At 37.0% G+C, this 27,324-nt stretch overlaps 1 protein-coding gene and 1 pseudogene across 4 annotated transcripts in view; one reads left to right on the forward strand and one right to left on the reverse strand.

Moving 5' to 3' along the window:
- Positions 1–27,324, reverse strand: part of MACROD2 (mono-ADP ribosylhydrolase 2) — a 2,059,933-nt gene that overhangs the window by 1,481,993 nt on the left and 550,616 nt on the right. The gene's annotated exons all lie outside the window — the stretch shown is intronic.
- LOC136405657 (lysine--tRNA ligase pseudogene) lies at positions 3,565–5,001 on the forward strand (annotated as a pseudogene).

A 27,324-nucleotide genomic window follows, 5' to 3' on the forward strand; every position in this document is an offset into this window, starting at 1 on the left:
CAGACTGGTGCAGCCACTGTGGAGAACTGTATGGGGTTTTCTCAAAAAATTAAAAATGGAACTGCCCTTTGACCCAGCCATCCCACTTTTAGGAATATAGCCTAAGAATACCAAGTCACTGATTCAAAAGAAGGTATGTACCCCCATGTTTATTGCACCATTGTTTACAATAGCCAAGATCTGGAAACAGCCCAAGTGACCATCAGTGGATGAGTGTATTTAAAAGCTGTAGTACATATACACAATGGAATACTACACAGTGGTGAAAAAGAAGAAAATCTTACCTTTTGTGACAGCATGGATGGACCTGGACATCATTATGCTAAGTGAAATAAGCCAGGCAGAGAAAGACAAATATCATATGATCTCACATATATGTGGAATCTAATGGACAAAGTGAACAGAGGAATGGAATAGAGGCAGAGGCAAAGTCACAGGACCAGAGGGACAGCAGTCAGAGGGAAGGGGGATGAAGGGATGGGATCAGATAAAGTAAAGGGATTAGTGAAACTATATATATATATGGTATTTGCTGTCCTGTTATCTATGTCTCTGTGTGTATATATATATATATAAATACCAGAGGAAAGGGGGGAGGGAGTTAGGGGGAGTGGGGCAAAGGGGGTATAAAAAGGGACACAGGGGTGGGGGTGAGGGAGTTACATTCAGTGGGACACTTGAATCCATGTAAACACAATAAATTAAAAATAAATAAAAACTTTAAAAAATAATAAATATACAGCTCAATGAGTTTTTATAAACTAAACATACCTTTCTAAGCAGCATCACAAACCATTACTTCTTCCCTAAAAACCTTCTCATGCCCCCTTCAGTTACTATACAACTTCCATGGATAACCACTATCCTGAGTACTAAGCAGAAATTAGTTTTGCCTACTTTGTTCTATGAATAAAAGGAATAAACACTTTGGTATCTGACTTCTTTCTTTTCATATTTTTTAATATTGTCTGTGAGATTCTTCTATATGATTGTGTATGGTTCAAGATTATTCATCTTCATTATTTATTTTCTCTATTGTTTTGTTTTGTTTTACAGAGACAGAGAGAGAGTCAGAGAGAGGGATATACAGGGACAGACAGACAGGAACAGAGAGATGAGAAGCATCAATCATTAGTTTTTCGTTGCGTGCTGTGACACCTTAGTTGTTCATTGATTGCTTTCTCATATGTGCCTTGACCATGGGCCTTCAGCAGACCAAGTAACCCCTTGCTCGAGCCAGTGACCTTGGGTCCAAGCTGGTGAGCTTTTGCTCAAACCAGATGAGCCCGCGCTCAAGCTGGCGACCTTGGGGTCTCGAACTTGGGTCATCGGCATCCCAGTCTGACGCTCTATCCACTGCGCCACCGCCTGGTCATGCTCTTCTCTATTGTTGATTGGTATTAGAGTAGTTTCCTTTTGGAGACAAATATTGATAGTGCTGCTAAAAAGATTCTTGTGCAGTCTATTGGTGAATATTTTACACATTTTCCTTGAGAATACACCTAAAAGTGGCATTTATGAGTCATAGCGTAGATATATGTTTAGCTTTAGTAGATACAGTCAAACAATTTTCCAAAGTGGTTTAATAATTTACTCTCTTCCAAGTAGTAATTTAGAGTCCCAACTACTCCAAGTTGTAAATGTTTACATTAGATGCCAAAATGCCTTCTAAAATAAATACCAATTCATCTCTAAGATAACCTCACATTTTTTTTACTTGTTTTCAGAGAAATTCAAATATAACTGGCCTATATTTTAATAAATGGAAATAATATAGTAAATAAACATATTTAGTTTTCCCCATTATTAGATTCTTCTATAAAGCACTTCCATTTACTATCAGGAACTACAGATAAGTGGCAAAGAAATTTCAGATAGTCTGGGATCCCATACTATCAATGACAAAACATATTAAGCAAACACTTCATAACTGAATGTAACTGATCATTTGACTGGAACAGTAATAATCTTTTTCTTCTTTTTCATTCCCTATATTTGTGCATTTTTGAGATAATAAAGTGCCTTGTCCTAGAATAACAGCAATTGCTTAATGCATAAAGACAAGATGTTAGGCAAGCAAAGTTTCTAGGAGATTGAATAATTTGGTCCTTCTTAATTGGAGAAAGCCCATGATTACAATTTGCAAGGATTGGTTGAATCTGCATTATAATAAAGTAAAACCAGTTCTGAAAATTTCTCTGCATTTTAATTTTAATGGAAAGCTCATCAAAGAGCTGTAAGCAGGCACACATTTATCTATATTCTAATGCTGATGAGTGAAACATCAAAACGCGAGAGGCCCTGCACCATTTGTAACATGAATCATTTTTTGCTCCTAAGTCTCCAATTAGAGCCCATGGAATGACAGGGACCAAATGATATTTCAGAAAGGAAGTACAGACTAGATACTCAATAATTGTGGAGACGGAAAAATAGATCATTGTTTTATTAAAAGTGATGTAAATATAAAAGAAAATTCAGTTTTTACAGGCCAATTTCTATCAATGATTATAATAAAACAGTGCTAAAAATAACTTCAATCATCTGGATACTGTGACTTCCCTAATGCTTATTGGCTAAGCAGTATATTGATGCATGCTGTGAAATCACCCCTAAGAAGGAAATGAGACCCACCTCCCACCTCCCATGACCTTAATATTTATCAGACTTAATAATAACCAATGTTAGATAACCAGCCCAGCCACAGAGTGGAAAACTAAGCCAAATATACCTGACTAGCCAGTGTATTTTTTCGGCAGGTTCAAGTTTCTCAAAGGACACTGAAATCAGATGTTTCTTCAACTGAACTGCTCCTATCGTGCTTATGAAAAATGCATATACCTCTCCTCAGACTTAATTCAAAATCCTCAGCATCATACCAAGAAATCTGCATTTTTAACAAGCACAGAAAGCAAAGTCTGAGAATCACTGCTCAAACTGAACCTGGAGATAAGTGAGAGGACTGGGGGCGAGGGGTGAGAGAAACAGAAATAATTCCAGCTACATAATTTTTTCCTGTAGTTAAAAAGAGGGAATCACATATTCCATTTCCTACTTATTAACTAACCATTAGAATAATCAAGTTGTGCCTTAAAAATAAAAATCCTCCAATGAGTTGGCTATAGTGCAGGGGGGGCATGAGTTGCACATGGACGACGGCAAGCCGAAACTAAGTAAAAACGAGCTAAAGAGACACTATTTGAATGTATAAAAGAAAGTAGCAGAGAAGGAGGCCCAACAGTAAAATTCAGTCAAAAACAAATAAGCCAATGCTGCTGCCACCAACCATACTACCAACAATGATGTGGGTGCCAAGGACCCAACCAATACAACAAGATCTGCAGCCAAACAGTCCATCAACTAATGGCCAATGGGAGGACCTGTCACCACACAGGTTTCATACAGACATCTCACTCACTCACTTCATCCAAGAATACAGTCACCTGCAGCCTGGGGGCACCTGAGTGCCATCACCTTAAAGATTACAGGATCTAAGCCAGAAGAGCTTCTGGAGGGAAGCTCATCTTCTATTACTTCAGAGGAGATGGAGTCAAGTTGCAAGTCATGGTCAATTACAAGAATCATAAATCAGAAGAATTTATTCATATCAATAACAAACTGCATCATGGAGACATAATAGGAATTCAGGGAAATCTTGAGAACACCAAGAATGGTGAGCTGAGCATCATTCCCTATGAGATCACATTGCTGCCCCCTTGCTTACATAAATTACCTTATCTTCACTTTGGCCTCAAAGACAAGGAAACACGATGTCATCAGAGATAACTGGATTTGATCCTGTATGCCTTTGTGAGGCAGAAATTTATCATCTGCTCTAAGATCATCACATATATAAGAAGTCTCTTGGATGAGCTGGGATTCCTAGAGATTGAAGCTTTCATGATAAACACCATCCCAGGGCGAGCTGTGTCAAGCCCTTTATCCCCTACCGCAATGAGCCGGACATAAATTTATCTATGAGAATTGCTTCAGAACTCTACCATAAGTTGCTGGTGATTGGTGGCACTGACCAGGTTTATAAAATAGGACACCAGTTCTGAAGTGAAGGAATTGACTTGACTCCAATCCTGAATTCACCCCCTGTGATTTCTACTTGGCCTATGCAGACTGTCACAATCTCATGGAAACCACAGAGAAGACAATTTCAGAGATCATGGAGCATATTACAGGTGGCTACAAGGTGATCTACCATCCAGATGGCCAGAAGGCCAAGCCTACAAGATTGACTTTACCCTACTCTTCTGAAGAATCAGCATGTAGAAGAGCTTGAAAAAGCCCTGGAAGTGAAGCTGCCAGAAACCAACCTCCATGAAACTGAGGAAACTCGCAAAATTCTTGATATCTGTGTGACAAAAGCTGTTGGATGCCCTCATCCAAGGACCACAGCCGAGCTCTTTGGTAAGCTTGTTGGGGAGTTCCTGGAAATAACACACATCCATCTTACATTCATCTGTGATCCCTTGCAGATAATGAACCCTCTGGCAAAATGGCACTGCTCCAAAGACAGACTGACTGAGCATCTGAGCTTTTTTGTCTCAGAGAAGGAAATAAGCAATGCCTACACTGAGCTGAATGACTCCATGAGGCAGCGGCAGCTTTTTGAAGAATGTATTCATAGATGAAAACTTCCTCACTGCTCTGGACTATGGGCTACCCCCTGCAGCTGGCTGGAACATGAGCATCGACCGAGTCACCATGTTTCTCACTGACTCCAGTAACATCAAGGAAGTACTTCTGTTTCATGCCATGAAATCCGAAGACAAGAAGGAAAATACAGCAACTGCAGATACATTGGAAAGCAACAGCTGGCATGTCTGTTTAGAAAATAATAACTGCAAGTCACATAACTCAGGCATCTTTGCACTTCTACAAAAGATCAAGGACTGCAAGGAAAGTCTTGTAGTTTGCTATATATTTGAATCAGAGTCCAGTTATGAGAAGAGAGAAAATGAATTGAGAATTTCTTTTTGTACTCCTTGACACCAAATAAACCATCTGTCTCTAAAAAATAAAATAAGGTAAAAAAATAAAGATACATGGTCCCATATCAAACACTAAATTAGAATCCCTTAATGGACCTAGAGTCAATATTTTTTGATAAGCTTCCATGATTCTAAAGATGAAAGTTTGAAACACTGTGAGAACTTTCTTATATTCTGTTCAAATAGTCAGTCTTGGTCACTGAAAGTGTTGAAAACTTTGACTCTCACATTTTCATAGATTAACCATATATTCTTTCTTGAACTCTTTCTCTGGTTAAAACGCAAAACGAAACACAAACACTTTTAGGCTGTCAAATACTCTCCATTTTTTTTAACTGGCATTTTCTTCCTTTTTAATTTTTAATCCTTTTCTTTAATTGGAGTAAATATATACACAGGAATGGCAAAAATCACAAATTGAGCATACCCTGGTAACCAGCACCCAGATCAAGAAACTAAACACAACCAGGATTCCAACAATGCCCCTTATGCCCTTTCTTGTCACTACCCTGCATCTCTACCCACCACTCTAATTTTTAATAATTTAGAGATTATTTTTACCTATTTGTTTGAAGTTTATTGAATAATACGACTTGAAGAAAATTGTTTATATTTATATAAGATATACTTATCAATATCCAGTTTCTTTCATTCAACACTGAGCTTATAGAATTTATCCAAATCATTGTATGTACTTATGGTAGGATCATCTTTTTCACTATCATTCTTCTGTAATAATACACTGGCCCTGGGCAGTTGGCTCAGTGGACAGAGCATTGGCCTAATATATGGACATCCCAGGTTCAATTCCCAGTCAGGGCACACAAAAGAAGTGACCATTTGCTTCTCTCCCCTCCCACCCCACTTTTCTCCTCCTACCCCTCCCACAGCCAGTGGCTCAATTGGTCCGAGTGTTGGCTCCAGGCTCTTAGGATAGCTTGGTTGATCTGAGCATTGGCCACAGATGGGGTTGCCTGGTGGATCCTAACAAGGGAGCAAGTGGGAGTCTGTCGCATTATCTCCCCTCCTCTCACATTAAAAAAATGTACCACAGTTCATTCATCTAACTACTGTTGATTATTTTCACTTGGGGACTAATAACGATAGTGCTCCTGTGACATTCTTATGCATGTCTTTGAAGGATATATGGACTCACTGCTCTTAGGTGTAGAGCTAGAAATGAAATTGTTGAATCAGAATGTGTCACTTCAGCTTCAGTTTATTACCCGTTTTCCAAAATGGTGGCACTTCCCCCAATAGAAGAGAAGATCCTCTACTGTACTAGTGCTTGGTGTTGCCTATCTTTTCCATTTTGATCATTCACTGTGGTTTTTATTTGCATTTTCTATGAGTGATTTCTGAATTGTTTTCCTTAGTAATGGTATTTAGGATCCCAATTTCTTTGTAGCTTTACCCTTTGCAGTCTGTAACATTCAGTCTGCAATATTCAACTTTGCATCTAAGATTTAAGATACTGAATAGATTTAGCCAAATAAAAGAGAAAAAGCTCACCCTGCCCTGGCCGGTTGGCTCAGCAGTAGAGCGTCGGCCTGGCGTGCGGGGGACCCGGGTTCGATTCCCGGCCAGGGCACATAGGAGAAGCGCCCATTTGCTTCTCCACCCCCACCCCCTCCTTCCTCTCTGTCTCTCTCTTCCCCTCCCGCAGCCAAGGCTCCATTGGAGCAGGGATGGCCTGGGCGCTGGGGATGGCTCCTTGGCCTCTGCCCCAGGTGCTAGAGTGGCTCTGGTCTCGGCAGAGCGTCGCCCCTGGTGGGCGTGCTGGGTGGATCCCGGTCGGGCGCATGCGGGAGTCTGTCTGACTGTCTCTCTCCGTTTCCAGCTTCAGAAAAATACAAAAAAAAAAAAGCTCACCCTAAAATAAATTTGTCTAACTCCATTTTAGTTTTACCTTATATAGAGGAGAAACAACCATTTTTAGTTAATTTCAGACTCCTTAAATATTAAAAGAGAAAGAAAAGATGGTGTAAAGCCAGTAGGCAGGGCTACCATCACAGCTGCCTGGCCCATGCAGGTTCGCATTGGATTTGGACAGTTGGTAAAGAAACAACGGAGCCAATAACTGATGGGCCATTATATTTAATTCTAGCTTGCACCCGGCAGCCAAGTAAAAACACACACTGGGCTCCAAAACCCACTCACATTCAGTGCTTACAAAGCTACTGACTTATCCGAGTTTCCTAGAATCAAAGGTTTCTAGCTCACCAGACTTATTCACCTCTGTTCCCCATCTCCTTCCTTCTCCCTGCACAAACTCTGCACTAACTGAATTCTCCCTCGGCACTCCGCCATCTTGGCTGCTTCTTCTGGCTTCCTCCACGTGGCCTTTCTGTGCTCTCTGCTCTCTAATGCTAATCTCAGGAACCAAGAGAGCAAGCTCCCATTCTGCCCCTATTTTATAGTATAGAAATCCAAACCTTTAATCCAATATACAAAATAGGGAAGTCTCTAATACAAAGTCACTTATCTGGGGCATGATGGGATTGTACCACCCCACATCAAAAAGGGTGGGGAAAGGCTTAATCCCAAAACCAAGCCCCAGGCTACAAAGATTCTGCCTGCCCACAGCCAGCCCCCAACACACATTAATATCACCTGGGCAACAGCCTCCATGTGGGCAGCGCCATCTTTAACAAAGTGAGCATAATATATTTTATCTGCCCAACAGATGGGGAACTTAAATCTTGGTTGATTGCTTAACAAAGCTGGGTAGATAAATTCCAAAAGAAAGTATGAAGTTTCATTAAACTGGGCTGGGAGAATATTGTATAGTCATGGAGGTATACAAATTCTGTTTTTTATACTGTTCTTCCTGGTGGTAGTCTCCAGCTAACAAAAACTCACTTTCAGTAATGTCTTAATATTTATACTATTAACCAATGTATTTGTGAAAGCAACATAATGTGAAATTGAAGTTTTAATAGTTTTTTTTGTTTGTTTTTTAAGAGAAGAAATGTAATTAACTAATGGAAGATGAGCTAACAACATTATTCAAGATTCTGGCATTATTTTGCATTTCCCCTGCATGCTATTTTGTCACTAAAAATGTAGCAGATTTAGCCAGAAACCTAACTCTTAAAAAGCATTGTGTCAGGAATACCAGTCATTAATGAGACACCTCACAGACCCGGAGGTAGAGAAAAGACAAGAAAGATTGCTGGTTTGAAGAAAACCATGCCTAACTGAGAATTCTTTTTCTTTTTTTCTTTTTTCCTTCCTTCCTTCCTTCCTTCCTTCCTTCCTTCCTTCCTTCCTTCCTTCCTTCCTTCCTCCCTCCCTCCCTCCCTTTCTTCCTTCCTTCCTTCCTTCCTTCCTTCCTTCCTTCCTTCCTTCCTTCCTTCCTTCCTTCCTTCCTTTCTTCCTTCCTTCCTTTTAAAACAAAACAGAATTTCAGATTAACATGCTGCCAGAATATCAGTGCTTGGCAGGTCAGAGATAAATTGGGCTGCAAGGAGAAGAACATTCTGTGCACTCCCCCACGGTTCGGTAACCTGAAGCAGACTGGAGCCTCAGCAGTCTGCAGGGAGGGGGTTAATTCCAGACTGAAGGAAGATACTAATCCACTCCCTCAGGCAGAAGTCGAACTGGTATTTAGAAAGAGATTTAAGGGGAAAAAGTCTTTCACAAAGAAAAATGTATGTTACTTCTCAAAAAAGTTACTTCTACATTTTCCATACACAATCTTTCCTCTCCTATTTCCCACCCCCCACAAAAAGGTTATTATTTAAACTTTAATTAAATTAGGCAGGGAGAAAGTTTACCATGGTTTATATAACACAAACCCATATAATTTTTTTTCTAATTATAAAGATTTCATGTTTGAACAAACACTTTTCTTCTAAGCTGCTGAACATATTCAGAGGTAAATTAAACTATTTGGGTAAGTTAAGCAATTACAACAAATTAGACAACAGCCTCACTTGCTCCCCAAACCACAAAGTCTTCATGAATGCTTTGCAATGACCCACAAATGGAACAATAAGAAAGATGGTAAAAGGTACTGTCAAAGGAACTGAACACTAAATGATGCAAACTTTTGTCTAAATCCATCCAGATAAAAGCAACAAAGGTGACAAACTGCCATGTCAGGCCCTGGGGACCCTTTCATGTAAAGACCTGGGTAATAATGAGATCCTCTGCCCTCTGCAGTGTCAGATCATATCAAGCACAAATGAGCAAACTCCAACCTCAATACACAGGGCGGGCAAAAGTAGGTTTCCAGTGGTTTGTATGGAAAATAATACAATAACTAATAAATATTAATACAAGAATAAACTCTGTGTTCCCTGTTCTCACAACTGTACATCTACTTTTCCCCACCCTGTATATAAGTAATCATCTATTTATTTGTGAAATGAATCAAAATACTCTTCCATTCTACTATTCTATTTTCTCCAATAGAAAGGTAACATAAATCATACCAAGGTAACACAAAAATAAGCTATTACCCTACCAATTAACTCAAAGTCCTTAGTAAAATGTTACCTCTCTCTCTCTTCCCAATGCATATCTAATGTATATGTTATGCTTTACAACACTGTTCCCTAAACTTCAGAAGTTGGCATGGCTAGCAAGGGAGATGTTGAGGGGAATATGGGGGAGGGGGGATGCATTCGGGGCAACACTAGAATCTATGTAAACACAATAAATTAAAATCAATAATAAAAAAAACCCTAAAAAACAGTTGGTATGGCTAAATACATCCTCCAATACTCCAGAAGCCCTTAGTAGGAATAATAAGAAATAATGCTTTGTCACTATCCAGTTATAAAATGTATGATCTTTCTCTCCTTCTATATGCTATTCATAATGCAGAGGGAGTATCTACTATAGGGAGCTTACCAGATACAATTAGGAGTTTTAATTATAACTCTATTTGTATTTGTAATAGAATATGATATCTCAATTGAATTATTTCCTTTTCCATCCAAATGTCTGGTGCAATCTGAATACAAATGTGATTTATTGGATCTTTACTTTGTTTTTTCTGTTGCCAACTATATAAAGAGGCTTTCAAAAATTTGCAGTCAGCTGACAATGTTTTATAGGCAGGAATGAAATCAAAATAATTAACCAGGACAGCACAGGCACTGAGTAGTCAGAATAACACCCAGCCAATCAAAGTGGTCATCACCATTAATAACAAGCATGGCCTACAAGCATGTTCTGGTTGGAGAGAAGCCCCAATAAAACATGTTTTAGAAAAGTCACTGATATTTGTTGATCTTCAATGAGCTTTAGCAGGGCACATGCCCATATACGGCCCCAAACACATCTATAACTTGTTTTTCTTCTTTTATTATTATACTATGTTATATCATTGATATTTAGGTATCTTCAGCATGCCACTGCACATATCTACTTCATTTTTTTTAGTACCATCATAATATCTCAGGGCATAGATGTAGCTATCATTCCTCTATTGGTAGGGCATTTTTCTATTGACAGATACTTAGGCTACCTTTATTTAAACCAATAAATATACTGCAGTGTACATGGTGCATATATACATATGTATCTTTGTGTACTAATGTTTTTTTGTTTTAACATTAAAAATTAAAATTGCTAAGTCTAAAGATACATGTTTATTCTTTTAACTAATTATGTGAGATTGTTTTCCATAGAGATTGTAAATATTCACACCACAAGAGTTCCTATGCCCCTACACGCTCACACATGCTGTGCTGTGGGTTGGGTTCCCTGGAAAATAGCCCTTTACAGTTGTTAAGCCTGGAGGCCTGCCATACCATGAGTCATTGTTTGCAGGCCATCTTCAAGGAGAGGGCATAATCTTTGGTCAAGACAGATGTCTCTGACTGAGAAATATCCTGGGAGAAGAAATCAATTGAGAGTTGGTAGCCACCCAAACTCTCAGCAGCAGAGAGAATTCTTTAGTACTAAAGGGGAATCTCTCCTTAGCTTATGGGTAAAAAAATTATTTCATTATTCTTTTAATTTGTATTTCTCTAAATAGTGATGTAGGAACATATTTTCACATGTCTATTGGCCATTTGGAATGTCGCTTCTCAACATGCTTGTTCATACCCTTTGCCCATTTTTCTTTTGGCTGTTAACTTTCTTCTGATCTTTTTGTATAAACTCTTTGTATGTTAGGGAGAGTAAAACTTCATCATATGAGTTACAAATCATTTGTAATTCCATTAATTTATCTTTTTTGTTTGTTTTCAGGGTTTTTTTTTGTGTGTGTGTGTGAAATGTATCAGGGTACTAACAGGAACTGGTAGCACATTCAGTGGTTTTAACTAAAATGTAGTAATAAAAGGGCTATGTCCAGAGATGCAGACAGGGTTAATTAAGGAAACCAACTAAGGTACTAACCATCAGAAAGAGCTGTCTCTACCACTAACTCTTAGGAAAAGGAGAGAAAGGAATTAACAGAGACTGATAAAAGCTAGGATTGTGGAAGATGAGATGCCTGGGTGATACAGTCGATAACTGTAAGTTTCTTGGGGTCCAGGGTAAGGCAGAGATGAGCACAGAGATTCAGAGTGGGAAGAGGAAAAATGAAGAATAATCAGTAGGCTATAGAAAACATTTGAACTTTTGGTACAGGCTAACATTTCAATTTTTAAAAAACCTTTACAGAATTATGATTTTTACCATTGGTATAAGCCATTATTTTCTTATAACTTCTGATTTTGAAATAGTTTAAGATTCACAAGAAATTGCAAAAATACATAGAACCCCTGTTTGCCCTTCACCTAGCTTCCCCCAATGAACATAACCCTAATACATATAACCACAGCACATTGTCAAAACAAGGAAACTCACATTGGTATGATATTATTCACTCAGGTGCAGATCTTACGTATGGTTACCCAGTTTTAATATGCACTCATTCTCATGCGTGTGTGTGTGTGTGTGTGTGTGTGTTTCTGTGTGTAGCTCCATGAAATTCCTCACAAGTATAAATCTGAGTAAATATCACCACAATCCAGATACAGAATTGTTCCATCATCACAGAAAAACTGTATTGTATTAAACCTCCCTTCTCCCAACTCTAACTAACCCCTGGCAACTAGTGAAATCTCATTCACTATAATTTTGTAGCTTTGAGAATGTTATATAAACAGAATCATACCGTATGAAACTATTTAAAATTGGCTTTTTTTTCTCAGTATAATGCTATTGAGATCCATCCAAGTAGTAAAATATATCAAAAGTCTGTCCGTCTTAGTTACTGAGTAGTATTTCATTGTGTGGATATAGTATTGTTTATCCATTTATTCAGTGAAGGACATTGGTTTACTTTCAGTCTTTGGGGCTATTACAACTAAAGCTGCTTTAAACTTCCATGACAAGTTTTTGTGTGAACATAAGCCTTCACTTCTCTTGGTCAAGTGTCCAAAAAAACAATTGCTGGATTATATGAAAATGTATGTTTAACTTTACAAGAAACTGCTGTTTCCATTTCTGGGAAGATGAAATAGATGTAATTTTCTCTATTTTCTATGCTAAAAACAACTAAAAACTCTAGACATCATGAAAACAAACAAAGAAACAAGAATCCTCTGAGAAATGGAATAAAAAAGGCAGACAAACCAAGGCTCTCGGGACCCAAGGAAGGAAAGACAGAGTGCTGAGTTCCCTCCTTGCCCCATAGATCCCAAACTCGGAGCTAAAGAAGTTGGTAACCCAGAAATGCCAATGGACTGGACAAAAAAGAAAAATTCCAACAAAAGACTACTGCCAGGCAACACAAATTTTTAAATAACCAGTGTATTCCAGCCTAGTATGACAGAAAGAAAGAATGCCTCACTCCGCTAGCAAGGCCAGGTGAGGGCCACAGACCTTCACCTTTGCAGGGCTGCAGCGAGGCGCTCCCATGTACTATGGAAGAGATCAGAGAAGGCCAGTCAGGAAGCTGGGACCTGCATCCTCATCACATGATAAAGACTCTTACAGGGTATCAATGGAGATCACCCAGGAGCCAGCCCACCCACTCCTCCCAGCAGTAATGAGCAGGCCCAGGAGGGTACCTGAAGAGGCATTTTCACCTGGCAGTATTTAGGCAGTGTCCCCACCTCCCCTGCCAGAGACATGTCAGAGGAATTAATTAAAACCAAAGGTTTGCGTAAGACCCAGAATTGGATAACATAATACACAAATATTCAGGCTTCAATAAAAAATATATCATGCATCATGTCAAAAACCAGTAAGATATCAAACCGCATGAAAAATAACGATCAGTAAATGCAAACACCAAGAATGCACACATGTTCTAATGATCCGGAAAAGGCTTAAAGCAGCCATGACAAAAATGCTTCGATGAGCAATTATACACTTCAAACAAATGGGAAAAATAGAAAGATTCATCAAAGTAGTAAAATATATAAAATGAATCAAACAAAAATTTTAGAACTGAAAAACGGAACAACCAAAATAAAAACCCAAGTAGTGGGCTAAATAACACATGAAGGGGACAGAAGAAAGAATCAATGAACTGGGAAATAGAACGGAACTCTCCTATTTGAATCACAGAGAGCCCCAGGGACTTCACATTTGTATCAGGTAAGTCCTTAAGGGGGAGGAGAAAGAGGGCAGAGCTAGAAGAGCATGGTAAGAAATAAAAGTTGGCCCTGGCTGGTTGGCTTAGTGGTAGAAGGTCGGCCTGGCGTGCAGGAGTCCTGGGTTCGATTCCCAGCCAGGGCACACAGGAGAAGTGCCCATCTGCTTCTCCACCCCTCTCCCTCTCCTTCCTCTTTGTCTCTCTCTTCCCCTCCCGCAGCCAAGGCTCCATTGGAGCAAAGTTGGCCCGGGCGCTGAGGATGGCTCTATGGCCTCTGCCTCAGGCGCTAGAATGGCTCTGGTTGCAACAGAGTGATGCCCCAGATGGGTGGAGCATCGCCCCCTGGTGGGCATGCCAGGTGGATCCCATTCGAGCACATGCGGGAGTCTTGTCTGACTGCCTCCCCATTTCCAACTTCAGAAAAATACAAAAAAATAAAAAGTTCAAAACTTCCCATGTTTGGCAAGAGACATAAGCTGAAAAAACACCTTAATTAGGAGAAACCCAAAAAGAACTATGTCATAAACACCATAATTAGACTCCTAAAAACTAAAGACAAAGAAAAAAGTCTTGAAAGTAACAGAAAAGAAAACCAATTTTTTTTTTTTTTTTTTACTTACAAGGGAAAAATAATTCAAAAGACAATAAATTCTCATTTAAACCATGAGGGCTACAAGGAAGCAGCACAGTTTATCTTAAGAGTTCAAAGAAAAGAACCAGAATTTTGTATCTAGAGGAAATATTCTTCAGGAATAAAGGGAAAATCAAAATAGCCTCAGATTAAAAAAAAAATAACAAAATTGTTCCCTACAGAATTGGCTAAAATTAATCAAAAGGAAAAGATGGAAAAAGGAACCTTGGACCATCAGGTAGTAAAAAAGAGATGGCAAGAAAAGTATGAATAAACACATACTCCTCTTCATGAGTTTTCTAAATTCTGCATTATGGTTGAAGAAAAAATTATAACCCTTAACTAACAAGCTTTTATATTTCCATAGAGGAAATGTTTCAGATATTTATACTATAAATAGGGGAGGGCAAAGGGATGTAAAAGGAAGGAAGATTTCTATACTGAACTTACTTAAAGTGACAATACCAGTAAACTGTGATAAGTTACATATGTATAGTTACAGTGATCAAGACTGGGGGTATTGGTGGAGAGATAGAGACATAGATAACAATGGGAAAGAAAGAATAGAGAACCCAAAAACAGACCCACACAAATATTCCAAAGGATTCTTGACAAGGGAATACAAATATATTAAGAAAGAATGGCCTTTTCAAGAAATAGTGCTGGAACCAAGGACATTCACTAATATAAAAATGAATCATGGCCCATGTAACACACCTTATGTAAAAATTAACTTGAAGTAGATCATAGACTTAAAGGTAAAACTTCAGAAAAATATAGGAGAAAATCTTTGAACTCTGGGGACAAGCAGAGTTCTTATGCTTGATACCAAAAGCATGACCCATAAAGGGAAATTTGAATTTCATCAAAACTTAAAACTGTGAAAGACAATTTTATGAGAAAGTATTTGCAAACCACACATCCAACAAAGCACCAATAGCACTAATAGCTAAAAAATATAAAGAGCTCTCAAAATTAAACAGCAAAAAACAAACAATTTAATTCATAAATGGGCAAAAAATGTGACGAGGCATTTCACTAGAAAAGATAAACTAATGGCAAATAAGCAAATGAAAAGATCAGCCATTAGGCAAATGCAAATTAAAGCCACAACTAAGATATCCTTATACACCTATCAGAGTAGCTTAAATAAAAATAAAAAATAGCTCACACCAAATGCTGGTTAGGATGCAGAGAATCTGGATCAATCATACATGACTGGTGGAAATGTAAAATGCTATAGCCATGATGGAAAAAATTCTTGCAGTTTCTTTAAAAAGTAAACCTGCAACAAACATACGATATAGCAATTACACTTTTGGACATTTAACCCAGAGAAGTGAAAACTTCTTTGACACAGAAACCTGTACATGAATCTTTATAGCCGCCATATTCATAATAGCTCAAAACTAGCAACTACACAGATGTCCTTCACTGGCTGAATGGTGAGACAAATCTAGCCCATCCATACCATGGGATACTACACAGCAACTACAGATTCATACAGCAACCTGTGTGAATAAATGCTGATAGAAAAAAGCTAATACTCTAGTTGAAATACTAGAGTATTTCATTTATATAACATTCTTGGAACGACAAGAGGGTTAAGGAGGGGGTGGAGTGGAAGGGAAATGAATAAGGCTATAAAGATTGAAATGAAAACATGAGGGATCCTTGAGGTGACAGAAGTGTTCTGTATCTTGACTGTCAATGTTAGTAACCAGGCGATTATATTGTACTATAGGTTTACAAATGACAAATTAGAACTTCTCTGCAAAGATATAGAATGCCCCTCCAAAAAAGAGAGATAGCTAGTGCAAGAGAGAGAGAAAGAGAGAGAAAGCCAAATACAGAACTGATAATTGCACTACAGTTCTACAAAATGTTACTAGTAAAGGAAACTGGGAATCTCTATTATTCCTTACAACTACAGGCAGAACTGCAATTATCTCAAAATAAAAATCTTAATTTTAAAATACCCATCAAATTTCTTTACAGAATGGTTTTACCATTTTACACTCATCAACAATGATGAGAGATTCGGTTTCTCTACATTCTCAACAGCATTTGGTATTGTCAACATTTTAAAATTTTCATATTCTAATAGATGTGCTGTGGTGTCTATAAATTTTAACTTTAAATATATGACTTAGTGAAATAATGAACAGTTTTTCCTGAATTTTAAAAATATATTCCAGTTCCCTTTTTCAGGAGTTGTTTTCTCCCTTGCAAACTGCTGTATATGCTTTCATTAAACTCTGAGAGTTTTGTAAATCATCATGTTTTCTCCTTTGAACTTGGCTTCCTGGAAGCTTCTGCAGAGATTTCAACCTGCAAGGAACTAACCTATCTTCACTTTATGCTACCAGTCATACAGGCAGAGGAGGAGGAAATACCCTAGTGGAGATGCTTATAGAGCAATGGCAAGTGAAGACAGAATTAAACCCAAATCCACTCTAGTCCTTCAAGGAGAAGTTCCCCAATCTATGGTAGTGGAAGGAAGGTTGTGATTGCAGGTACTCTTTCTAAGCTGATGATGAGATCCCAGGTAAATCAGGTGCAGGAGGAATGGGGAAGACACACAACTCAGAAATCACAGAACAGAGATGGTCAGAATAATGCAGAGGGCACCAAAATGTTCCACAAGTTTCAAAACAAGACAGAAGAGCACCAGAGTAGAACACAGCATAATCCCTGGAGGAGAGCTGGCAAAAATGCCAAGCAACACAGAGAAAGACTTTCCTGCAGTCCCCTACCCTGAGGGGAAAGGAAGAGCCAGAGAAGATAGAAACAACCAGGACGCCATGAGACCTAGACAGACAGGGAAGGCCGAAACGTTCATTTTTAAATTTAGCCACTTTGGGATCTAGGGTGTTAGATTCATTGAATTCTCACTTCTTTTTATTTCCAAAAGAAGGACATGCATCAGAAAAATAGTTGAATACCAACTTTAAACAGTAAGAATACAACCCAAGGTTAGAATGTATAAGCCCAATTTATTATAGTCAACTACCATTGCCATCCCTGATAAATGTGTTTGGTGTGATCATCCTTTAGTACCATTAATGCTTAGTAAATGTCAGTATTTTTATTATATCTATACCTTTTGAGTGTAAAACCCTTTACCTCCTTTTTTTGGAAGTTAGTAGATGCATAATTAATAAATAAACCACATTAAGAAAATTTTGATATCAGAAAAAAAAGAATAAGAAAAAGCAAGTCACAGCCTGACCAGGCAGTGGCACAGTGGATAGAATGTCGGACTGGGACACAGAGGACTCAGGTTCGAGATCCCGAGGTTGCCAATGTGAGTGTGGGTTCATCTGGTTTGAGCAAAGCTCACCAGCTTGGACCCAAGGTCGCTGGCTTGAGCAAGTGGTCATTCGGTCTGCTATGGCCCCATGGTCAAGGCATATATGAGAAAGCAATCAATGAACAGCTAAAGTGCCACAAAGAAAAATTGATGCTTCTCATCTCTCTTCCTTTCTGTCTGTCTGTCCCTGACTGTCTCTCTCTCTGAGTCTCTGTCAAAAAAAAAAAAATGGAAAGAAAAAGCAAGTCACATGCTTGGTGTAACAGGTTTTTACTAAGAAGTGAATTTGACTCCATTGACATATTTGCACAAAATGAAAAATTTTGACCACTGCAACAAAGTGATGCTTGAGGACACTCCATTTCCTAATTTATTTTCATGTGGAGGAGCTCATGACAAGAACAGATGTTTCAAAATTATGGACATTGGTTTTATATCCCAAATCCCAAGACATTAAAAAACAGAGTTTTCTGCCAAAATATCTATCTAATCATCATGCCTCTACCTCACCCAGTGCCAAAGGTTCTTCAGCATGTCCAGATGGCAGTGATGTTTCCTGTTAAAATCAGTACAGTACAGATTATTGGTATGGACTGTTAAATTCAAAAAGTCACAAAGATCACTCCTCACATCCAGGTTTATTTACTTCCTTGACCTAAGCTTATAAATCTCATTGGAATAATTTTTTTGGACAATTTATATTTCTCATCCCAATTATTTATAATCTGACTCCAAAGTTCATTCTTTATGTATGACATGGAGAGTACAATTTAAATTGTAGCAGAGAGGATACAGCATTAGAGATTATGCTTCAAAGTGTATTTTTTCTATTATGTAATAGTTTTTGATTTGTCATTTTCAAGTAACCCACATGAAGTATTACATGTACTCAAAACAGCACTCCTTCCTGATGGACACAGTATTTTCAAGGGTAACCTATGCAAACTGAGCTTATCCCAAACAAACAATGGAAATCCCTGGAGAAATCCTGGAATGTACTAAAAATAAAAGTATAAAATTTCCAAAACCTCATATAGAGTTCAAGCTCACTTTGTTAAACTTCAAAAAGGCCATGAAAATATTAATATTAGTACACTAAAAGGGGTTTTAGAAATTATTCCGGAATATTTGCCCAAGCATATAGCAGTTTTTAGCCTATAATCATAAGCAACTTCTACTAACCTAAATATCTCCAAAGCCAAGACATTCATAAAAACAATTTGAAAGTGGCAGGTTTTTAATCAGGTAATAAACCTAAAACTAAATATAATAAAATGCTTTTAAACAATATATTCATCTTAGAATATCAATAATTCCTCATATGTAATTTATATATAAAAGTTAAAACAATAGAAACATTCCTTGGATTACCTTTATATAGATGCCATTCTGTAAGGCTTCCAGGGTCTAGGTGTTAATCTATCTGGACAATATCTTAATTACTGCATATTACCATAAGGCAATAAAACTTCATTTAAATCTGACAGTCCAGCTGTTAAAGTTCCCAGTATTTCAGATGAACATAAATCAACCTGTATTCAATTATACTACCTTCTGAGGTTCCCTGTAGGCTAATAAGGTCAAATTCTAAAGTTTATTCATAGAAAGAGAGTAAATTAGTAAGTAACAAGAGAGTTAAAAAAAAAGCAAATTAAAATTCAATATATTATATTAAGTTTGCTGTTCTGTGAATATTGGAAATATGACTGTATAATTATTGCTAAAATAAGTGTTGGTATTCACCAGGAATGAATTAATATTGCCCCAAAGTGATGGTAACAGAATAGACAAAATATTAACCACTCTGATGTGCATAGGTATACTAGAAGATGAAAAAAACACATTGTATAACATTATCTCAAGAAAACAAATGCTATTTATAATATTCAAAAACAGAGTGAGTTACTATTTAAGTAATAAAGCTGGGTAATAATCATGGATAGAATGAGTGGTGATATTCACAAGTTTCATATTGTTTCCTGCTCTTATTCTTCCACATCCCTGAGATCAACCTCACGTCCCCCATCAGTCCCCAGACAACTTGAAAGGCAGCCACAGAATCATGTCTGCATCTGAATATTCTACAGGTCAGCTTTTTAACCCATTTTCAAATCCTGCATTTTGATGTGTGTATGTGTACATTACATAGAGGTATTTATTTCCAAGAATCAAAACATGGTAAGCAAACAATTTTACCTGCCTAGCATCTCCACCAAACTCACCATCTTCTTCCAACATATCAAAAGTTCTTTTAAGCCTGACCAGGTGGTGGCACAGTGGATAGAGTGTTGGACTGGGATGCAGAAGGACCCAGGTTCAAGACCCTGAGGTTGCCAGCTTGAGTGTGGGTTCATCTGGTTTGAGCAAAAGCTCACCAGCTTGGACCCAAGGTCGCTGGCTTGAGCAAGGGGTTACTTGGTCTGCTGAAGGCCTGAGGTCAAGGCACATATGAGAAAGCAATCAATGAACAACTAAGGTATTGAAACAAAAAACTGATGATTGATGCTTCTCATTTCTCTCCATTCCTGTCTGTCTATCCCTCTCTCTGACTCTTTCTCTCTGTCTCAAAAAAAAAAAAAGTTCTTTTAACAGTCCTAATAATCTTGCTTTTTAAAAGTTTCTAGAGAGGGCTCTTTAAGTAGCAGGGCAAAGAAGAAAAACTCATTACAATGTACAGCAGTGTGAGGATTACAGGAGGGAAAGGGGGAAGAGGGAGAGGGAGGAGGGTAGAGGAACAATGGATGGTAATCAGGAGGGAGACTTGACTTGGGGCGCTGAACACACAATACAGTATGCAGATGATGTATTGTAGACTTCTGTACCGGAATGCTGTATAATTTTACTAACCAATATCACACCAATAAATAAAAAAACAGGTAGCAAGGCTTGGCTCTCTCTTACTCAAAATACCTTTGCCTGGTCAAAATGCTCAGGTAGAATATTAATTATTAAGGACTAAGTAGTAAAACTTAAATATGTTAGCTATTAAAACACTTTCACATTCAGGAGGGCAAAACAGAAAGAAATGAAAATAAATAAAGGAAATAAAAAGCAGCTGTCTGACACTAGAGTGGGGGAGAAGGGAAATTGGAACCGCAATCACTGTCTTCATTTGGTGATACAAGTATCACCTCCGAGAATCTTGGTATTTCCCAAAGGGATCTACAAATTATGCCTGATTCATGTCTTTAAAAATCATTCTAATCAACTTCCAAACTAAAGAATTCATTGTAAAGGGTTTGGTGGTCAGCCTTAAAACCATTTACATATATAACTTAAAAAATGTGGAAATTATAGTTATAATAACAAATTAAAAACAGAAAGTAGAGAGAAGAACAAGTAGGAAAGTGTAAATCTGTTGCTATTACACTTTTGCATATAGAGGATTAAGAGAGAATGCTGAAGCAGATAAATCAAATAGAGGGATTTGAATATAGAATTATGATTTATAAAATTGCTGGAAAAAAGCTTACTAGCCAAAATTAGATGACAAAATGAAGGAGTAGAAGCTGCAAGAGCTTTATAGGTAAACTAGCTCCATCCTCTTCAATAGCTAACCATTTTCGAGGTTACTGATTCTACTGAATAGGATTTAAATCAGCAATGTATTAAAATTTCCAGATATAGCTAGTATTTATTTATATAAAATAAAATTATTTGACTAAAATAAATTTATATATCATCTTGTTCATTTAAAAACAGCAATCTGATAGAATGTTTCATTTGTATCCCTTAAGAATAAATTGTAAAAACACAATTATTATACTTAATGAGGTGCAGGGAGATAGCAGGCAATTATATTTCCATTGATAAGTATTCCTAACAAGCAGTTTCTTGTTCTCAAATATAAATTTGCCTTTACTTCTAAAGTTCATCCCATTTCCTTCAGTAGAGATCTTTTCAGTCCTATTAATTAGTGAAAAATGCCACTTTAGAACAAAAATATGGTATTAGAGCATCAAGAACATTATCAGTACATATGGAATTAAACTGAATTTCAGCCTTTGTAAATATGTGTGTGTCATTGTAAGTGTCATAAAAAAAAAGGAGGCCTAAAAAATGATTACTTAACCCTAAATTCTAGTAAACACACAAACAATTAAATATCTAATATAACATTGTATTTTGAGAGTAAAAAGTAGAGGAAGTTCTTTTAGGAATTATACTTAATACAGATATAAAGATTTTAACTTACACTGTAATTAAAGAGCACTATTATAGATGCAACATGATTTAAAGAACTTAAGAACACTGAGACAGGTTGAATTTTTAGGTTTTGTTGTTTGATGAGTCCACATTTACAATACTTATGCTTTCCTGATGGACTGATATGTTTACAATTATATACTATCTTTCTCCCTAATAATTTTCTTTGCTCTGAAGTCTACTTTATCTGATATTAATGTAATTGTTTTTTTAAAAACTAATGTTTGCATTATGCATCTATTTTTATGTTTTTTACTTTCAACCAACTATGTTGTATTTGAAGAGAATTTTTTTATAAACAGCATATTATTGAATTATATTATTTTATCCAAAATGTCAAAATCTTTTTTTTTAATTGGGGTATTTAGACCATTTACATTTTTAGCAGCTTTACTGATTCACATACAATATAATTGGCTCACTTAAACTTCACAATTCAATGATTTTTATATATTGATAGGATTGTCCAGCCATCCTCACAATTAAATTTTGAATATTTATATCATATCCCAAAGAAACCCATAATAATTAGTATTATCTCCCTGTTTCCCCCCCCCCAAAAAAACCCTCTGTAAGCCCTAGCAACTCAGGGTATGCATCCTGCCTCTATGCATTTATATATTTGAATATTTCATATAAATGGAATTATGCAATTTATAGTCTTTTATGACTAGCATTTTTTTTCCACTCAGCATAAGATTTCCAGAGATCATTGTTATAGCATGTGTTAGAACTTCATGGCTTTTTAAGGATGAACAATCATCCATTTTCTGGATATAACACGTTTTTGAAATCCATTCAGCAGTTGATTAACGTTTGTATTGATTCCATTTGAGGGGTATTATGAATTGTACTGCTATGAACATTCCTAAACAAGTTATTATATAAATGTATGCTTTCATATTTCTTGGGTATATACCTAGGAGTAGAATTACTGGAGTCAAATGATAATTTTTTATTTAGCAATTTTAGAACCTGCCACACCAGTTCCTAAAATGGCTACACCAGATTATAGTCCCACCAGCAATAGGTGAGGGCTCCAGTTTCTCCACATTCTAGTCATTACTTACAATGTTTTTGATAATAGCAATTTACCCTAGTAGATGAGAAGTAGTCTCTCATTGAAGCTTTGATTTATATTTCTCTGATGGCTAATTATGTTCAACATCTTTTCATGTACTAATTAGCTATTTGTATAACTTCATTGGATAGATATCTATCCAGAACCTTTGGCCATTCTGAAATTGTACTTGTCTTTATATTACTGAGTTGTAAAAGAACTTTATATATTTTGGATATAAATCCTTTATTAGATCAAATTGCAAATACTGGCTCCCATTCTGTTAGTTGTTTTCACTTTTTTATGGTGTGATTTGAAGCATCAAAGTGTAAAATGTTGTCTAAGTCCAGCATATATAGCTTTCTTATCCTGCTTATGCATTTGATGTCACAGCTAAAAATTTCTTGTTTAATGCAAGATCACATTTTACATCTCTGATTTCTTCTAAAAGCTTCATTGTTTTAGTTCTTACATTGAGATCAGTGATCCATTTGGAGTTAATTTTTGTGTATAGTGTAAGGAAGGGGTCTATTTTGATTTTTCTGCATGAGCTATCCAATTATCCCAATACCATTTGTTGAAAAGACTATCTTTTCTTAATTGAATTGCCTTGGCACTCTTATTGCAAGTCAATTGCCATCAATGTGAGAGAGAGTTTCTTGACTCTCAATTCTGTCGCGTTGATCTATGGCTTTATCCCTATGCCAGTGGCACACCATCTTGATCACTGTATCTTTGTAGTAAATTTTAAAATTGGAAAGTGTGAGTCCTCCAATGTTCTTACTCCCTTTCAAAATTATTTTGGCTATTCTGGGTCCCTTGCATTTCCATAGACTATTTATATTTAATGTGATGTATTAATCTATTAAAGTTGAAGTTTGTCATTCTATAACTTGCTTTCTGTTTTCTTTACTGTTTCTCTCTTCCTAATTTTCGATGATATTTGGTTATTTTTAAGGCTTCTATCTTGATTGTTTTACAGTGTTTTTCAGGATATTTCTTTATATAGTTTCCTTAGTGGTTGCTCTATATAGTATGTAATATTTTATACATATGCATCTTACGACAGTGTAATAGCATCAACTTCCTGCTCAGCACAACTGAAACCATAAAGGGGGGAAAGTATGATTTTTCTGTTGTTAGGCCACCCTTTTCTTGATCCTTTGGATAAAAAGGAAACATGATTGATTGCCTTGGAGCTTCTTGGTCTGTGCCTATTTGGTCCTGGATTAGAGCCTTCTGCAACACCCTGTCCAGGATTTATGAGAGATGAGAGATTCAGGGAACTCACTGTTGTGCATTTCCTTCAAGTTCCTCAAGTCTCTCAAGTCCTAGTCCCCAGGCAACCAACCTCCTCCTTTCAATCTTTCAGAGACTTCATACGCTTGTTTGCTGTATTATATTGACAACTTTCAGTTGTAAGAAGGACATGGGGGGACTGGGGCTACTCCATCTTGGTGAAACTAACAGTAGTATTTAATTTTACTATTAAAGGTGCCCATGTATGCCATTTGAAGGCCACTGATATACTTGGATGTCTTCCCAAGTAATATCTTACGAAGGAGTATTTGGGTGAAGATACCAAATAATTTTTTGTTGTTCATACTCAGGCAAACATTCATTTACATTTATCTAAAGGCAATTGTAAACATTTGAAAATAATTACATGGGTAAGTCACCTCAATTAGTTAAAAACAGTTGGATGAGAACACAACAGAATATATCAAGGAACAGCTGAGTAGAAGATTTTAATCTCATTACAACTGATGTCAGCATTCTACCTGAGGCAAAATTAATTGCAGTATCTTCCACCCACAGTCCCAACTCATCACATACTCATACTGGATAACCATATGAGAGAAAACATACTAATAAAGGGGTATGAAGCACACAGAATTTCTATTTGGGCCTCTGTGGTCATGTAGAATGCTAGTGCATGACAGAGTCAGAGCTGTGTGCACAAATGGAAGGTGTCCACGTCATTTCCCAGTCCAGTCCTTGTGTAACATCTGTGACGGAATGCTGGCTAGTTGTGCTCTTTGTGAAAACAAGAAGGCTCTGGGTTTTTTGGGTGACTAATTTAGAGTCTCCGTTCCACCTTGGGCAAGTTACTTAACATCTCAGAACCTTAGTTTCCTTGTCTATAATATATACATTTCTAAAGCTGTTAATTCTCCGGAAGGATTAAAGGAAAGTATATAAAGTGTCTTTTAAAGTGCCTGGCTCACCAAAAATGCTAAATAAGTACGTTTCTGATTCCCTAATTTTGCACGATCAAAACAGTGAAGCTAAAGCTCACTACCTCAGGACTAAATTGGCTTTGACATTCCCCCAAATTTTAATTTGAGGGGTAAAATCCCTGGGTTCCCAGATCTATCTGCTTCTAAGTGATTCTCCCAAAAGTATTTTAAAAACTTGGTCTCAAAACACACACATATAGTTAATCTGAATATATATATAGATATTCTAAACCTCCTGATAAGTTTTTCTCTGCAAGTCATCAAATTTCAAGTATACATTCTCCCAAAATATATTCAAGGACAGATGTCAAGAATTCCTATTTTAATTCTGTACTTTATTTTCTGAGTTGAATGAAGTTTAAAAGGAATTTTTAAATCATATGTAGCAAAAGTAAAGATTCTTCCACATACATCCCTCACAAAGAAGCAGCAGAATCCCAATACTTTAATACTTGCTCATACCCTTTCCTCCAGTGCTTTCTATAAACTAAAGGGTAATTCTGGGTTAAGTGGAGTTTCTGAAGATCAAATTACTGTCATAAATTCTACATCTTTGGCCCACAGGGACATAGGAGCACTTGAAATAATAAATCCACTCTATCCAAGGGAATGTTCTCTCCAAGATGAAGCCAGATTCTTCAGGGTGTAGTCCTGGCTCACCGCCAATGGGTCAACAGCCCTGGCACATCATTGAGCTGCCTGGGCTTGACCTCCCAGCCAAGTGAGTGGCAGCACAGCACTCCACATTCACATTCAACAAGCATATTCTCATCGAGCCCGACCACACCCTCCAGTGTCAAGTAAAGTGTCAGCAGCCCTTACTGCCCTCATTGATGGCAAAGAAATGCAAGCTCTGAGAACCTTGGTGTTTCCCAGAGGGTGACCTACAAACCATAGGTGATTCATAGGCAGCCTCTGAGAAAAGCCACTGCCCTTGAGGGCTGAAGAGAAACACTGGAAAAGCACAGGGACATGGGGAGGAATATTATAGCCCTAAAAAATAGCAGCTAGCAGATTTTAAGATGGAAAAATAAAAAGAACTAGCAAAACAACTGCAATGGGGAAATAAGACATCAAGTGAGCTGAGTCCTATGGACAGTTGACTCTGTGCCATGACTTTTATCCATACTCTCCCATCCAGAGGATATAAAGTATCTAAATTTTACTTATTATGATGATTAAAAAAATACAAGTCAAGCAGAATAAGAGAGAACTCAAAGAATCGTTCAAATGCACATATAAGAAAAATTGTGTCTTCTCTGGAAAAAATATCTAGGAGGCACTGTTATCATTCCAAGTTTAAATGAAATTTTAAAAAGAAGGAAAAAAAAGGTGTTCTGATACTAGGTTGAGTGTGCCAGCCATGGTTGCTGACCTCCGGATGAAAAGCCTTTGTCATTTTAAGGGAAAAGATAAAAAGCATATACTTTTATCTGTGAATAGGATTAGAGAAATTAAACATTTTTATTTAACATAATATTCATTCAGTGCTATCCTGAAAACAAATTCAATGCATCAACTCAAAATAAGTGAAAAATAGTAGTTTCAGCTTTAAAATAATGCCATACAGATCCATACCTGAAGTAAACTTAAAATACAAAAGAATTGTGTTATACATACAAAAGAATGTTGTAAAATTATAACCAAATTGAAGACAATTCAGGAAAACCTTCATTCAAAGTTTAATGTGACTAAAATTTAAACAAGAGACTATTGCCTGGTCTCAGGTGGCACAGTGGATACAACACCAACCAGGAACACTGAGGTCACCAGTTCGAAACCCAAGGCTTGCTTGGTCAAGGCACACGTGACAAGCAACCAATGAACATCTAGAGTGAAGCAACTACTCTTTATCTCCCCAGCTCTGTAAAATCAATAAAATGAAATCTTTAAAAAATAATAATTAATGAGACAAACTGCTTTTTTCTTTTATAATTTTAATTTCACTTAATAAATATAAAGATATCTTCTCATATATCACTTAACAAAATAATATAAATACATAGCCATGTCTCAATGGTAATCCCCAAAATTTATGCAAGGAAGTTATTCCCTTTTACTTCAGAACCTTTGTGATAGAGAATAATTGCAATGACAGAATTGATGACTTCCACTCAAGCCACACCCCTGATTCCAGGCATATTAATAAACAAAAATCTATCATCAACATGTCTCTCTTTTCCTCAAGAAACTTACTGTGTCAAAAATTAGAACGTGTGCAGAGGACTGTACTTAACCTATGTTCTATATCTGCTTCAATTACAAAAAAAGGAAAACATTTTTATGGCATTTATGCATTGCAGTGGAAGCAAGGTATCTTTTT

Source organism: Saccopteryx leptura, chromosome 5 (assembly GCF_036850995.1).
Source record: "Saccopteryx leptura isolate mSacLep1 chromosome 5, mSacLep1_pri_phased_curated, whole genome shotgun sequence".
Classification (NCBI taxonomy): Eukaryota; Metazoa; Chordata; class Mammalia; order Chiroptera; family Emballonuridae; genus Saccopteryx; species Saccopteryx leptura.